The 14941-nt window shown below is 46.4% G+C and overlaps 1 long non-coding RNA gene and 1 pseudogene across 1 annotated transcript; both read right to left on the reverse strand.

Moving 5' to 3' along the window:
- Positions 1-1113: 1113 nt before the first annotated feature.
- On the reverse strand, positions 1114-7522 carry LOC143641112 (uncharacterized). Its single transcript, XR_013155229.1, has 3 exons — positions 7405-7522; positions 6464-6566; positions 1114-1183 (listed from the first exon to the last, which is right to left on the reverse strand). It is a non-coding gene; the product is annotated as an uncharacterized LOC143641112 (long non-coding RNA).
- Positions 4084-5488, reverse strand: LOC143641113 (ubiquitin carboxyl-terminal hydrolase 21 pseudogene; annotated as a pseudogene).
- Positions 7523-14941: the final 7419 nt, after the last annotated feature.

Raw genomic sequence — 14941 nt, forward strand, 5'->3', positions numbered from 1 at the left:
TTACAAAGTCATTTTGCAGGTTGCAAATGGTGTTTGCCTCATTTGGTCAGTACAAAACCTCTCTGCTGTGATTGGTTGGGATTCTCTGTTAATTACAAAATAATTCTTTTAGCAAGGCTTTCAGTATCTAAATAATAAATAAATTGCAAATGAAGGTTAATTTCACAATACCATTGGTGTACAAGAGCCACAGAAGAATAATGTGTACATGGAAGACATGGAGCCACACTAAATCTCCTAGACTATTTCCACATGGAATTATAAACAGCAATCCAGGACCTTTTTTGGCTGAATGTGATCTATGCCCAATTTAATGCCAGTCTTGTTGCAAAAATATCCATGGGATATATCAAAGTGCATAAATGCATTCTATTGTCATGTATAGCTAATTAAAACAAAAAGAAATGTAAATGTCCATGGGTATGCAGAAGACCAGCCTCTAGGAAAAGATGCAACAGACTTCATCAAGCCTCAGCTGCAGCCAAACCTACAGTTACACAGTTTTTATGTTCTACCAGGTACTCCATGGAAAGCGCAGCTCTCCAACCAGGAGAAGTGGCTCAGCCTGGATGCACCTCGAGCCCGCTGCTAGCCTACCCACCTCCCTGGGTCTGGCTCCAGAAACCTCCTTGCTGTCCCTTCCACAGGGACTCCTGCCACTCAGCCAGAGCCTGACCGGGTCCTAAGGTCTCTCTCCACGTGTCTGTTAGTGGGTGGGTCCGCCAGCACAGGCCTCAGCACAAGCACTGCTTCCTGCAGACAAGCTTCTGCCCCGCCCAGAGACACCGCCCCCTCCAGGGTCCCCGCCCTTCAACTCCTGCTCACCTCGCCCCTTCCGCCCCCTGCCCCCTCTGAAGGAGGCCCCATCCCCTCACTTGGCCCTCCATTCCAGCTCCAGACAGGCATGCTAGACCAGGAGTGGAAGCACACTGAGGAGGGTATAGGATTTGGAGGGTTGCCTCCCCTGACCCCGTTCCTTTCCCACCTGGATACCAGCAGTCTCCAGGGTCCTGGGAGACTCACCTGGCTAGGGGCACTAGAGGACCTGAGTACTGCAGGACCTGAGTCCTGCAATGGAGAGGTCCCTTCGCAGAATCCTGCCAGCTGAAAAGATGCACAGGCCCTTGGAAAACCCAACAAAGGAATCAGCTGTGAGAAGAGGGTGGCACAAGACTGTGTCCCTCTGTAGGAAAGAAAAGCAATATTTAGTTTTAATTATTTAATACCAACATTTTTCCTGTCTTCCACATACTTTCTAAATTAATGCAGTAATGAACCTTATTCAGACTTTTCTACTTTTAATGTATTTCTTGTTTGGTCATGAAAATTTTCAGGCTTAGAATAGTTATTGATATTTACATAAAATCCTAACAATTTAAAAAACTGAAAGTTCTCTTTAACATGACTATTTCAAAGTTAAAAAAGTTAGGGAGAGGAGGGGAATTCTAGGATGGCTGACAACAAGCAAATTTTCCTTATAGTTTAAATCATTATTCATTATAACTTCTATTAAGGGATGATCCTTGCTCTTTTAAAATTAAAAACATTTCACAGTTTGTGGCTAATCACTTAAAGCACTTATAGTTCTTAGCAGTTTCAAATAAAGTTCAGAATAAATTATAGAAATCATGTATTCTATAACTGGAGGACAGTGTGGAGACAAGAGCAGGTAGTTCAGTAAAGGATCATTGTGTTCCTTAAAAATGTCAATGTTCTATTCTGATTTACAAATCATCTGAGGATGGAAAAACACAACATTCCTTGTGTTTATTATAGAAAATCACTTAGTATTTAGATAACAAATTCTCTCCTGAATATTTTAGAAGCTTTGGAACTAGGAGAGTCCACTTATATGAAAACAGCATTTTACATTTTGGGGGGATACAAAGGGTTTGAACTCAAGGGCACTCAATCACTGAGCCACATCCCCAGTCCTATTTTATATTTTCTTTTCAGACAGCATCTCACTGAGTTACATAGCACCTCACTTTTGGTAAAATTTCAAACTGTTAATTTTAAAATATCTATGAAAAAAGACAGCTAATTTTAAATGTTTGAATATATTGTTATTGATTTTTTATTCAAAGTGTTTGGAAGAATTTTATAATGCATGACATGTATGAAAAGAAACTTGAGGAATTGACACAGTCTTTGGCACCGAATATGATCAATGTGCTTTGGAAAATCATGTGTGGGATGCAAAAATGAAAAATACATAGTTTATGTTACTCTGAAGTATTTACGTTCTTGTACAACACATGAAGTTTTACCCAAGAGAGATGGAAGCATGTCTATGTCAAATAATTTGTACATAATCTCAGTCATCAGTCATATGTGTTAAATATGATAATCTTTTATATTGTTTCCTTATAAAAGATGTCTATAAAATTGACAATCTTGAATCCATCTTCAATGAAGACAGTTAAAAACTAACCCTATCTTCAAATTATGTCCAATATAGGGTAACAAACTAGATTTATCTTGTCACATAAAATGGGAGTATGGAGAGATAGAGGAAACAATAATTTTCAAGTCAATGGGTAGCAGGAAACAAAAGATTAATTCCTAAGACATGGTACAGAAAAGAAGGAAGCCTTATGATCTACTCAGTTCATTCAAAGTTCCCAGGCCATCAATTTGTACAATGAACATTGAGGGACCAGGTTGACTCTCGGATTGAGGATCTGGGGCTTAGATTGCAGAGGAATAAAATGACTAGAATTTGCAGCACATAGGTTAAGAAGTGTGGGAACTTATGCATAGAGACATACTGGAACCATGTTGGGGGTCTCCCTCAATTTTGAATTTGATCAGTAGATATGTATAAATAATTTGGGAAAAAAATCAGAATGATGAGAGATCAAAGTGTCCAGCACTCACACAGGTTTAGTAATTGTACCCTGATTCACCTATTATGGAGGAAAAAGTTATGATTTATTGTACCTTAAATAGAGTGCACAAAGTTCTTCCACTCAGGGTAAGAAATAAATCTCATTAATGTTAGCATTACCCCATTCTCTTTGACCTGGATTTGTGTGACAGAATCCCCAGCCAGCCTTTCTCTAAGAACACTGAAAAGGATAAATACCTTTCTGAGTAATCATTTGCATCCTAGAATAAAGATCTCCACAGCTTATGATGGTGCTCTGTGCTCAGGAAGGACTTGCAGCCAGACTCTACCCCAAAGTGGATGGGTAGCCTGGGCTAAGGCCAGTGAGCAGAACCACCGGGACTGGGCCCTACGGGGCTCACAGCAAGGATGAGCATTCCCTTGCTGTCTCTTGGGTGCAGACTAGTGATCCTCTGTGTGTGTGTGTGGAGGGGGGGCAAAGGTCCTGAGAAGAAATGAAGACCTTAGTGCAGCTGTTGTGGAAGGACAACATCCATCCCAGATCAAGATCTGATCTGGGACATAACTGTCCCTTTCACAGACCAGGTTACCCAGCCTCAGGAGGTGTTTCAGCCAACAGCAGCTGTGGTTCATGTCCAGCCTTCCTGACCTTCAGGTAAGCCACAGCCCCACCATGTCACTCCCCACCAACCCTCCAAACATGGATGCTCTCATTACCCTGGGTGACTGGGAGAATGGCTGGCTGGGGATGCTGTCACACAAATCCAGGTCAGTTGGATTTGCTAGAACATGAGCAGGAAATCAGTGACCAGTAATAGCAACAGCATACAAAGGCAGACACACAATATGTTCATGGAGGCCTTCATGGCCACTCCAGCCTCACATGGGGAAAAGAAGGCATGGCCTCACATTGTTCTTTGGGTTCCCAAATATGTTTTTTTCTTAATTTATTCACAAAAAGTTAAGTTTCAGAGTTTATAGGGGCTGTACATGGGCAGAAGTCTGGAAAGCTCTGTACACAGGGCTGAGTGAAAAGGGAGCCTCCAGATGGAAAGGTACTTTTAGTAAAAAAAATTAAAAATGGGAACTATATCCACTCCACCTTGCTCCCCAAATAAAAATACAGAAAAAGAGATAGCTCAGGTCAATGGGGACCCTTGGACTTAAGGGTGTTTTAAGGGTTTCACAGATGGCAGGGCTTACAGGGGCTGTCCTAAGTACTGGGAGGGCCCCTACATTAGTTGGTAGAATACCACATAGCCTTCACTGGATGCCACTTGATTTTCACTTATAGGGGAGACACAAGAGTCATCATAGACATGCCAACCAGTCTGGCTTTGGCACAGGGCTGTGTAGTGGCCAGAGTGGACACTGCCTGAGTGGTTGCAAAGGGCATAAAGCTCATAAACAGGGCTCACAGTTTTGTCACTGGTAAAGTCCCCTAGGCTCATTTGCTGCAGTGGGAAGTCTACATCTACTGAAATTTTCGTGATGGTGCCTTGGGAGGTGGAGAATTGGTTCAGATGGAGAATGAGGATTGAGGGGAATCTTTGTATTGTCAACTTTTTGGTACTTTGTTTTTTCTGGCAACATCGGTCACACAATAGGGCATTCTCCAACTCTATCTCTTCTTCCTTGGTGAAAAGGTTGAAACAATTCCACAGAGAGACCTTCTCCCCAGAAAACCCTTCCTTGGGGATGGGCAGGGACAGATCAAAAAAACCCTCAAAGGTCATGGAGCGATACCCACAGGCCTGGCACATGCAACAACTTTTCAACTGGCCCACAAACAGGTCCACAATCTTGCTATCCTCTCGTTCCGGGTAATGCTTCCACATTAGGTTGCCTCAATCATCATCACTTAACTCTGGTTCTTTGAGCAGAGTCTCTCCTCTGAGAGGTGGAGAAGGAGCTGGATCATTGGCCAAGATTGGTGGAGCCGGCAACCTTGTCTGTTGAGTTCAAGGTGTAGTCTTTCCATGAGGAGTCTCAGGAACTCTTGGGCATCCTGCTGGTTGTTTCCAGAGAAGAAGGGAATGTATTTCTGGAAGACAGCTTGGAATTCAGTAGGATCCACAGCTTCACAGGAGTTAGGGTGCCAGAGGGCACCAATCACATCTGCAAAGGCTTCAGTAAGTTCTTGGTCCTGGCCCATTTTGGGCACCTCTTTACGGAAGTCTCTTCATAGACAGAAGTCTCCAAGAGGCCGAGTGCTGCTCAAGCACTGTAGCACAGCATTCAAGAAGCATGTATTTCCTAGATTTTGGAGGCCAACATGACCAGAGCCCAGAAGTAGTGCATGATGAGCAGATGTGGAATGGGCTAAGTTGGTCCAGAATGGGATGGGCAGAAACACAGTTGGGGGTGGTGAGCTAGGCAGGGGAACCCTATGATCTGCCTGAAGGGGATGAGGCCCCAAGGTCTGTCCTGATCCAAGTTCCAGTTACTTGAGCCATTCATCAGTGGGACCTGGCAGGTGAGGAAATTGACATAACATAGAGTTTGGTTTAGGGGCTGAGTTCCCGTGCTCCTTTCTGCAGGCCCACGGTACAAATTGTAGCTTAGATCTCATGTGGGATTGAACATTGACAGGGGTTTTAAGGTCCTGCTCATGCAGTGCTTAGAATCCAGGGGCATTGTGGAAACCACAGGCTGGACCTGTCCCACCATGAGGTGGTGTGAAGGCCAAACAGGGCCAGGCTCTAGCTCAGGTTCACCCCTGCCTTACTTCACACAAACCCCTGCCAGCCAGACAACAGCTATGGCAAGAGATGTTGCCCAGATAACTCCTTCTGCAAGGACCACTGCCATCTTTTTTGGTCCAAACCACTTCACTGTCTCTCACCAAATATGTTTTTCTTACTTTTTATGGTACCCACATGTCCAGATCCAAAATGAGACACATGGTTTAACCACAGGTTTTTTTTTTCCTTCCCAGGCTTATAATTTTATAAAACTAATCAAGAGGCTGCATCTGAAGTGGACTGGTCACTGATACCACTCCCCACCCTCCTGGGCAGGCTGGCTAACCAACTCTGGAGGAAGGTGGCTCCACAGGCCCTGCAGCTTAGCTTCACACACTGGGACTAAGTGGCTGCTGGCCAGACTCATGGCTCTTTCTGCTGGTGCTCTTGCTCCTGTTCCTCCCCTGGACCCATGTCAGTAGTCCTTGGCCTACAGAACAAGGAATTGCAGACCTGGGGCTTGGATCCCTTCCTCCTGGCTCATGCAGTGGCCATATCTGACTGCAGTGACCCAGTTCCTGTACTGGGGTTCTCCTTCCACAAATCTAGGGGCAGGCATGTTCCCTATTTCACAGATAAGAAACACGACTGAGGTTCAGTGATTTACCCAATGTCCAAACCCCAAGTCCAGGATCCATATGGTACCTAATAAAGCAACAGAGCCTGCGTATTTTCCAGATATGGGACAGGGAAAGACTGGACTTACCTTGCCAGCCTAGCTTGAGAATATACTCAACATAGGGTGGTGGGATCTCACTATAGCTTACAAGACCTTTGTGTGATGGAAGCGCTTCATATGAGCAGCTATAAGAGCCAAAATGAGGGCTCTCTGGGTTCCTGGGATTACGGACATTATGGGAATTCCCACCTGTTCTCTGCATGGCCTGCAGTGTGAACGGTTCTGTGCTCCTGGGCCGGTAGTTATCTTCAGATGCAGCATGATTCAGATGACCCACATCCACTCCTGCTGGCTGAAGAGAAGACAGTGTAAGAAACAGCCTTTACTGACCAGAAGAAACAAGGAGGAGGTTAAAATCTGTATTCAAGTCAATATAGCCACCACTGTGTTGTGGAGCATGTGGAGACCAGGCAGGAAGACAAGTGGGAATGGGAATAGGGGAATTGTCTAAGTCTCTTTCAGCTTTCCTGGATCCAGTATCTGGGATAAGTCTCCTGTAAAATGATCCTAGTGGCTGGGTCCACCCAGCCCTGAGGTCCATTGGGCATGGACAGCCCTGGCTGCAGACTGCATGGGATATATGTGCCTCTGGCCTCACAATGCCCTGCCAGCCTCCCAGAGCTGATCAGGGGAATTATCATGTGGGCAGTCCTGTCCCTGAAAGGTGGGCTCTGGGCCATGGTGCATGCCCAGAAGCTTTCAGCACAGGTCACAAGCTGCAGTGGAGGTGAACAGCTCAGCTGCCTTCTCAGCCCTGGCCATACAAGCAGGCATTTCACAGTACTCAGTCCACCAATTGGCTTGTTGTCACCTTGGTACACATATGAGCCTTCTACCTGACTCATCCTCTGCTGCACCATTCCTATTCTAGTTGAAACTCTGTGAATGAGGCTGTTGCAGGGAGTAGCACCACCCAGGCTTTCCTGCTCTGACCATCAGATGAGTCAAGGTGCCAGTGCCTCAGTCCTTACAGACTAGGGACTGTGCACTGACCAGGGCTCTGACTTGAGGTATGAGCCCAGACAGGATCCTTTGAGGGAGCTCCCAGCAGTGGGGATGTACTTACAGCTCTTGGGGTGTGGACTTACACCTGTCCAAACAGTCTGCAGAGACATTCAAAACCCACTCACCTAGTGAATGCTAGCTCCAAGGCTCCTGGACTCAGCAGAGGGTCTTGCTCTCTCCATGCCCCGTAGAAAGTGCTTGCAGGCCTTAGGGAAGGTATCTGTGACAGAGGAAACCAGACCAACGTGGCCCCAGCTGGTTCTGCATGGACCATCTCCATGCCCTTCAGTCACTCTGGGTCTTATTAGTCCTCCAGAGGACACAGGCTCTGATCCTCTAGCACATGATTCACCTCTGACACATTCTGCCGCAGCACTGAGAGTTTGGAAGTCCCTCCTAAATACAGGAATTGCCCCAGTTGAAATCTACAGAGACCTCTTGATTTCTGCCTTCTCTCATTCACTTCCCCCTTTTACTCTACAATCCTGCTTAACCAGCTTGACCAGCACAGTGGGCAACATCAGTTTGAGGCCTGTGCAGCCCCCACAAGCCATACTAAAAACATGGGCACAGGTTTATATTATGTGTGTTTTATCTTCCCTGCTGGAGGTGAATTCTGGGGCGGGGGTGGGGGGGTGGGGCAGGAGCTTGTTTTCAAAAACCTCTGCCTTAGTTCCAGGCCAGGGGCATGAGCACAGAGCTCCAAACCAGATGAGTCATCTCTGCCTCTGAGGATGCTAAATATGTGTCCTAATCTCAGGCCTCATATGAAGGGGAGATGAAGCTCTGTCCTGCCCAACTCTCCTAAGCAGCAGGTTTGAAGAAAGAAGGCTGTGCAGGTTCGGAGGTTCTCAGGCGGAGTGCCAATGGGAGGACCCGATACTGTTCCTGCATCAAGAAGATGAGGAGCGCACAGACCTGGAATGCACACAGGGAAAACCAGTGGCAGTGGAAGGAAAGACCTCAAAGAGAAATTCAGACTTAACCATAGAGAGGTAAGTGTCTCAGAAATTACCCTTAATTTCTCATGTTGTTGTATGAGTACTTCTAGATTTGGCTGCAATCTGGGCTGAGGTAGATTTTCTTTTGAGTCTTTGGTTTGATTTATAAGTGAATGAAATGCTATGATTTGAGCCACAATGAAGCCTGTGACACACTGCTCTGTGGTTAACCAGGAGGGCCTGTTTCCTTCAGTGAGCAGAAACTTCTCCTAGAAATAGCTGGGGTGGCATGGAAGGCCTGCATCTCAAATGTCAGTAACCACAGGTGGATTAAAGTCATCCTGGGGCCTGGGTGCTGAAGGCCAGCAAACTGAGTGAGTACCCTGTCCTTCCTCCCACTCCCCTGACCTAGCTAGGGTTGACATTGTGGAAGGAAGCTGCTGTCCACTGCAGGGAAGTCTCTGTGTCTGGGTATGGTGGCAGCAAAAGACAATGATCTATCCTTCTTCCTGACCACAGGGTCCTGCGAAGGACAGCTCTGCTGAGGTGTTTCTACCTGGCTTGTGTTGAGGGATTGGCATGGGGTAGCCATGACATTATTGCCTGAAGCAGCTGCTGCCATGGTGCTGTGGTGTCCATCCATCATGAATTTCTTAAGGATCTGGAAGGTTGAGAGTGGTGTGATTCTGAGTGCTGTGCAGCAGGATGACTCCTCCCTATGTCTCTCAGGACATGTGAGAATGCCTGTGGTCTGGCTGTTGGAGGTCAGGTACTGGGAGAAACTGCCACTGAGACATCTGAAGTCCAGGCTATGCCTCTGAGGCTTGGACTGGATACAGAGGTCTTGGACATAACCACAGATCCAGCTAACACAGTGCCCACTGCCCTGGGAAAGCTTCTGGCTGGCCATGTCACTCCTCATTTGGAATGAAGTTCTTGAGTTTTGAGAGAAGCTGTCACTCCTGAAAGAGGAAGAAAGGAAGGTCAGAACTGACTCCAAAAAGGAATCAGGGGTTGTCAAAGCCCCATTCACCCCGTTGGACTGGAGGAAGCTGGCTGAGGCCTGGCAGCTCTGAAGTCTACCTGGGACATGTATTGCTCATCTGTGACTTTCTCTCAACCAAGGATACAACTGCAAACCCATGATTCAAAACATGTGGAATGTTTCTCCTGAATTGCAGAAACATACCAAGGTGCATCCACTAGCTGGACACTCAGCCAGTGTTTGATTCACCATCCCATGAATCTTTGTTAAGCTGGGTCAGCCTACTCTGCATCCCAGCAGGTGTCTCTATGCTCCTCACACTGCCTGTTTGCTGACAGAGGGTCAGTCTTCACTGCACCCCCAAAGGATGTCCACATTCATCTCATACTGCCTACTTGCTCACTGTGGCTGTATTCCCTGCAAACCAGCAGGTCTAGACACACCACTCACACTGCCAGATTGCTCACTGTGGCTGTCTTCCCTGAATCCCAGCAGGTTTAGACACCCCCTTCACACTGCTTGCTTGGTAGCTGTGGCTCAGTGTTCCCTGCACTCCAACAAGTCTAGACACAAACCTCACAATGACTGCTTGGTCACTGTGTTTGTCTTCTCTGCACCCCATGAGTTCTAGACCCACCCCTCACACTGCCTGCTTGCTCACTAACAGTCTTCTCTGCACCCCAGCAGGTCTATAAAGACCCCTCACGCTGCCTGCTTCATCACTGTGGCTGTCTTCCCTGCACCCCAGCAGGTTTAGACACAACCCTCACACTGCCTACTTGGTCAATGAGGATCAGTCTTCTGTGCACCTCAGCAGGTTTAGACACACCCCACACACTGCCTGCTTGTTCAATGTGGCTGCCTTCCATGCACCCCAACAGGTCTCAACACCCCAGTCACACTGCCTGCTTGATCATGGTGGCTCAGTGTTCCCAGCACCACAGCAGGTTTAGACACACCCATCAAACTGCCTGCTTGCTCACTGCGTCTGTCTTCCCTGCAACCAAGCAGGCCTAGACACACCCCTCACACTGCCTGCTTTCTCACTGTGGCTCAGTGTCCCATGCACCCCAGCAGATCTAGACACACCCTACACACTGCATACTTGCTCACTGTCACTGTCTTCCCTGAACCCCAGTAGGTCTAGACACATCCCTAACATTGCCTGTTTGCTCACTAAGGGTCAGTCTTCCTTGCAGCACCCCAGGAGGTCTAGACACACCCCTCATACTGCCTGCTTGCTCACTGTGGCTGTTTTCCCTGCACCACAGCAGGTCTAGACACATCCCTCACACTGCCTGCTTGCTCACTGTGGCTGTCTTCCCAGCACCACAGCAAGTCTAGACACATCCCACAAACTGCCTGCTTGGTCACTGTGGGTCAGTCTTCCCTGCATCTCAGCAGTTTTAGACACAACCCTCACACTGCCTGCTTGCTCACTGTGGCTGTTTTCCCATCACCACAGTATGTTTAGACACATCCCTCACACTGCCTTCTTGGTCACTGTGGCTCAGTCCTCCCTGAACCTCAGCAGGTTTAGACACACCCCTCACATTGCCTGCTTTCTCACTGTGGCTCAGTGTTCCCTGCACCCCAGTGGGTCTAGACATAGCCCACACATTTCCTGCTTTGTCACTGTGGCTGTCTTCCCTGCACCCCAAAAGGTCTGGACACACCTCCAGACTGTCTGCTTGTGCACTGTGGCTGTCTTTCCTGCACCTTAGAATGTCTAGACACACCGCTCACACTGCCTGCTTGCTCACTGTGGCTGTCTTCTCTGCACCCCAACAGGTTTAGAAACCCCTCACACTGCCAGTTTGCTCACTAAGTGTCAGTCTTCCTGCACCCCATCAGGTCTAGACATGCCTGGTTGCTCACTGTGGGTTTCTTCCCTGCACCTATCAGGTCTAGACACACCCCTCATACTGCCCGCTTGCTCACTGTGGCTGTCTTCCCAGCACCCCAGCAGGTCTAGACACACTGCTCACATTGTCTGCCTGCACACTGTGCTTGTCTTCCCTGTACTCCAGCAGGTCTAGAAACACCCGTCACACTGCCTGCTTGCACACAGTGGCTCAGTATTCCCTGCACCCCACCAGGAGTAGACACCCCTCACACTGCCTGCTTGGTAAATGTGGCTGTCTTCCCTGAACCCCATCAGGTCTAGACACACCCCTCACACTGTCTGCTTGCACACTGTGCTTGTCTTCCCTGTACCCTAGCAGGTCTAGAAACACCCCTCACATTGCCTGCTTGCTCACTGTGGCTCAGTATTCCCGGCACCTCACCAGGAGTAGAAACCCCTCATACTGCCTGCTTGGTAAATGTGGCTGTCTTCCCAGAACCCCAGCAGATCTAGACACATCCCTCAAATTGCCTGCTTGCTAACTGTGACTCAGTGTTCCCTGTACCCCAGCAGGTCTAGACACATCCCACACACCCTGCTTGCTCACTGTGGCTGTCTTCCCTGCACCCCATCAGGTCTGGACACCCCCCTCATATTGCCTGCTTGCTCACTGTGGCTCAATGTTCCCTGCACCCCAGCAGGACTAGACACACCCCTCACACTGCCTGCTTGCTCACTGTGCATCAGCCTTCCCTGAACCCCAGCAGTTCTAGACACACCCCTCACACTTCCTGACACCCTTGCACCCCAGAAGAGTGTCCACACAACCTTCAAACTTCCCTGCACCTCAGCAGGTTTAGACACAACTCTCACACTATCTGATTGCTGACTGTGGCTGTCTTTCCTGCACCCCAATAGGTCTAGACACACCCCTCACACTGACTGCTTTCTCACAAGCAGGCAGTGTGTGGGATGTGTCTAGACCCAGTAGGTCTAGACACACTGTCTTCTTGCTCACTGTGCATCATCCTTCTCTGCACCCCAGCAGGTTTAGAAACACCCCTCACACTGTCATCTTTGCACTCCAAAAGGGTGTCCACACAACCCTCACACTGCAAGATTGCTCACTGTGGATCACTCTTTCCTGCACCATAGCAGGTTTCCCCTAGCCACTCACACTACCTGGTTGCTCTGTTAGACCACATGGAGGAGACACATTGGAAGGCAAATATTGAGAGGTTGAAAGCAACTTGATATGGTGTCAGAGAGCATCCAGCAAGCACTGCCACCTCTAAGTGTTCACAGGATCCAGCTCACAGGCTAGAATTCAGTACACTAGAAGATGTCTGAACCAAGCCACAGATCTATTTTCTATCATGAGTTACAGTCTATGAAGAGCCATTCAGAGGGATAAATACCTCTCCATAAAATGTAAAAATCTAAAGCAAAGTTTCCCATTTGGGAACTGTATTTAGGTTAGAAAAGGTGTGGATCACTGTTTTTTAAACTCAAGTGGTAAAGAAGAACAAATACACAAGACTCTGTCAGGTTCCACATTATCCAGTCCTTCTCCTGGGCAGCACCCTCTGGGAACCTTGTTCCTTCCCCTACATAATTTATTCTGCTTCACAAGAATTTTGTTTCAATATGGGTTTGGGGAACTGGAACATAAGATTCTGATTTCCAGGTCTCTTTTTTTATCCTTTATGTTGGGATTCTTAATAGGATTTTGTTTGTGTGAAAGAAAGTCAATATTCACAATAGCATCTCTCAGCTTTTGGAGGCCTCAAGGGTCTTGATGCACCTGAGATCTCAGAAACATACCAAGGTGCAGCTGTTTATAGAGGGCCAGGGCCTCTCAGGCCTACCCACAGAATATCTGCCTAGTGGAAACTCCTCAGTTCTCAGGTCACATAGAGAAGTAGCCACCAGTGTGTAAGAAGACAGGCAGGCGTGCAGGCCAGTGCTGTCTTCTGTCAACATGAGCCCTTGATGGTTGGAAGCTCCACTTCTGTTCCCTGGCTTCACTGGCTTCCCTAGGCCTCTGCATTCCTTATGTCCCAGGCACACATCAACATCTGTGACTGATTACGATAGTCAACCTTGTTTTATGTTTTTCACAGTTTACTTTTTAATATTGCTTTTAGTTGTAGGTGGACACATTACCATTACTTTTATTTACTTATTTTTATGTAGTGCTGGGGATCGAATCCAATCCTTCACCCATGCTAGGTGAGCATTCGACCACTTAGCCACAACAGCAGCCCTTCAAAGGTTATTTTTTATAAAGAAGTTAAAGTAATTCAGAAGGAGAAAGAATTAAGAACAAAAATAATGTTGATTGCCCATCAGAATCAACTGGGGACAGGAGGCTGTAGAATGGAACTCTTTTCATGCCAAAAGAAAATTAGTTTTGAAATTTGAAGCCAATAGAGTCTCTCATAAAATGAAGATCCCCAAGCTGAAGCATAGTGGTCTTACTTATAAACCCAGCATTCAGGTGGCTTAGGCATGAGGATTGCAAGCTCAATGCAGCCTCAGCAATATAGTGAGACTGTCTCAAAATTCATGCAGAAGGGGTGTCCTATATGCATACATGATTATATAACCAATGTAATCATACATCATATACAACCAGAAGAATGAGAAGTTCTTTTATATATATATATATATATATATATATATATATATATATATATATATATATTTCAAAATACATTCTACTATAATGTATAACTAAGAAGAACAAATAAAAAATGATAAAAGAGGGGCTTGGTATAACTCAGTGGTCAAGCTCCTTTAGATTCAATTGCCAGAACTGAAAAAATGAACATGACATGAAGTTACATGAAATAAATGGACAATGTGTCACAGGGGCCTCATGTGGCTGCAGAAGGTGAGGGAGCCAAGAAGAAAGGAAACCAGATGAAGCCTCACTCAATAATTTATAAATTTTGCTTTCCACACATGTTTTAATCCATTAAGTCCCCTAGATTTTCAGTCTTGTGAATATTTCAATGAAATGAACACAAGTGCATTACAATCACAGGCTAGTGATATATACCTTTTATATGTATTTTCCAAATACATGGAAAAAGAATATATATATATATATATATATATATATATATATATATATATATATATATATATATATATTCAAATGCTGCCACCATTCTCCTATTACTTTTATCAATAGAAGAGAACTCTAAGAATACAGTGTTTATTTCAAAGTGACCTTCAATGATGCATATGTTGCTCACTTTTCATAGGTGTCCTGTATGCAAAACAATGGTAAATGAATTGCAGGACTTAAAGGAGGTGGGCTCTCTGTGTCTTATGTCATGAACACTCCTGGGGCTACCTTTCCTTCTGGTCCCCTGCTTCTGCCTGAAGAGTACCCTGATCATGCCCTCAAGGCAGATCTCCTGGAATCTCTCTCACCTCTCTTTCTCCTCAGAATATCTTTGTTTTTAAGAGTCCTCTCACAGAACAGACTTTGGGGGGTTTCTCCATCTTTCCATTAATCTCAGGAGTGTTTTCCTTTCTCATGTGGAGTGCTGTTAAACAGGGCTTTAGAGTGAGCGTCTGACAACTGGAGTCTGGTTGGCCTCTGACCCTTCCTTTAAGAACTATTTTCATATCACTGCATCTCTGTATCTTGGGAAAGTCTGCATTCTGTCCTGAATCCTGTGTTTGGCATGCTGTGTGGACTCTGGGTTGTCATAATTCTTTGGAGAATGGACATTTTTCTTTCTGCAGGAGAGTGTCTGGTATCTGTCTCGCCTGGGTGTTCCAGTTAATCTTTGTCCCAGACTTTGCTGTATGGCTTGGTAATGGACCCTGGGGGCTGTTTTGCTCTCAAAGAGCAGAATCAGAGAAAAATCACA

The sequence above is a fragment of the Callospermophilus lateralis genome, unplaced genomic scaffold, assembly GCF_048772815.1.
Source record: "Callospermophilus lateralis isolate mCalLat2 unplaced genomic scaffold, mCalLat2.hap1 Scaffold_858, whole genome shotgun sequence".
NCBI lineage: Eukaryota > Metazoa > Chordata > Mammalia > Rodentia > Sciuridae > Callospermophilus > Callospermophilus lateralis.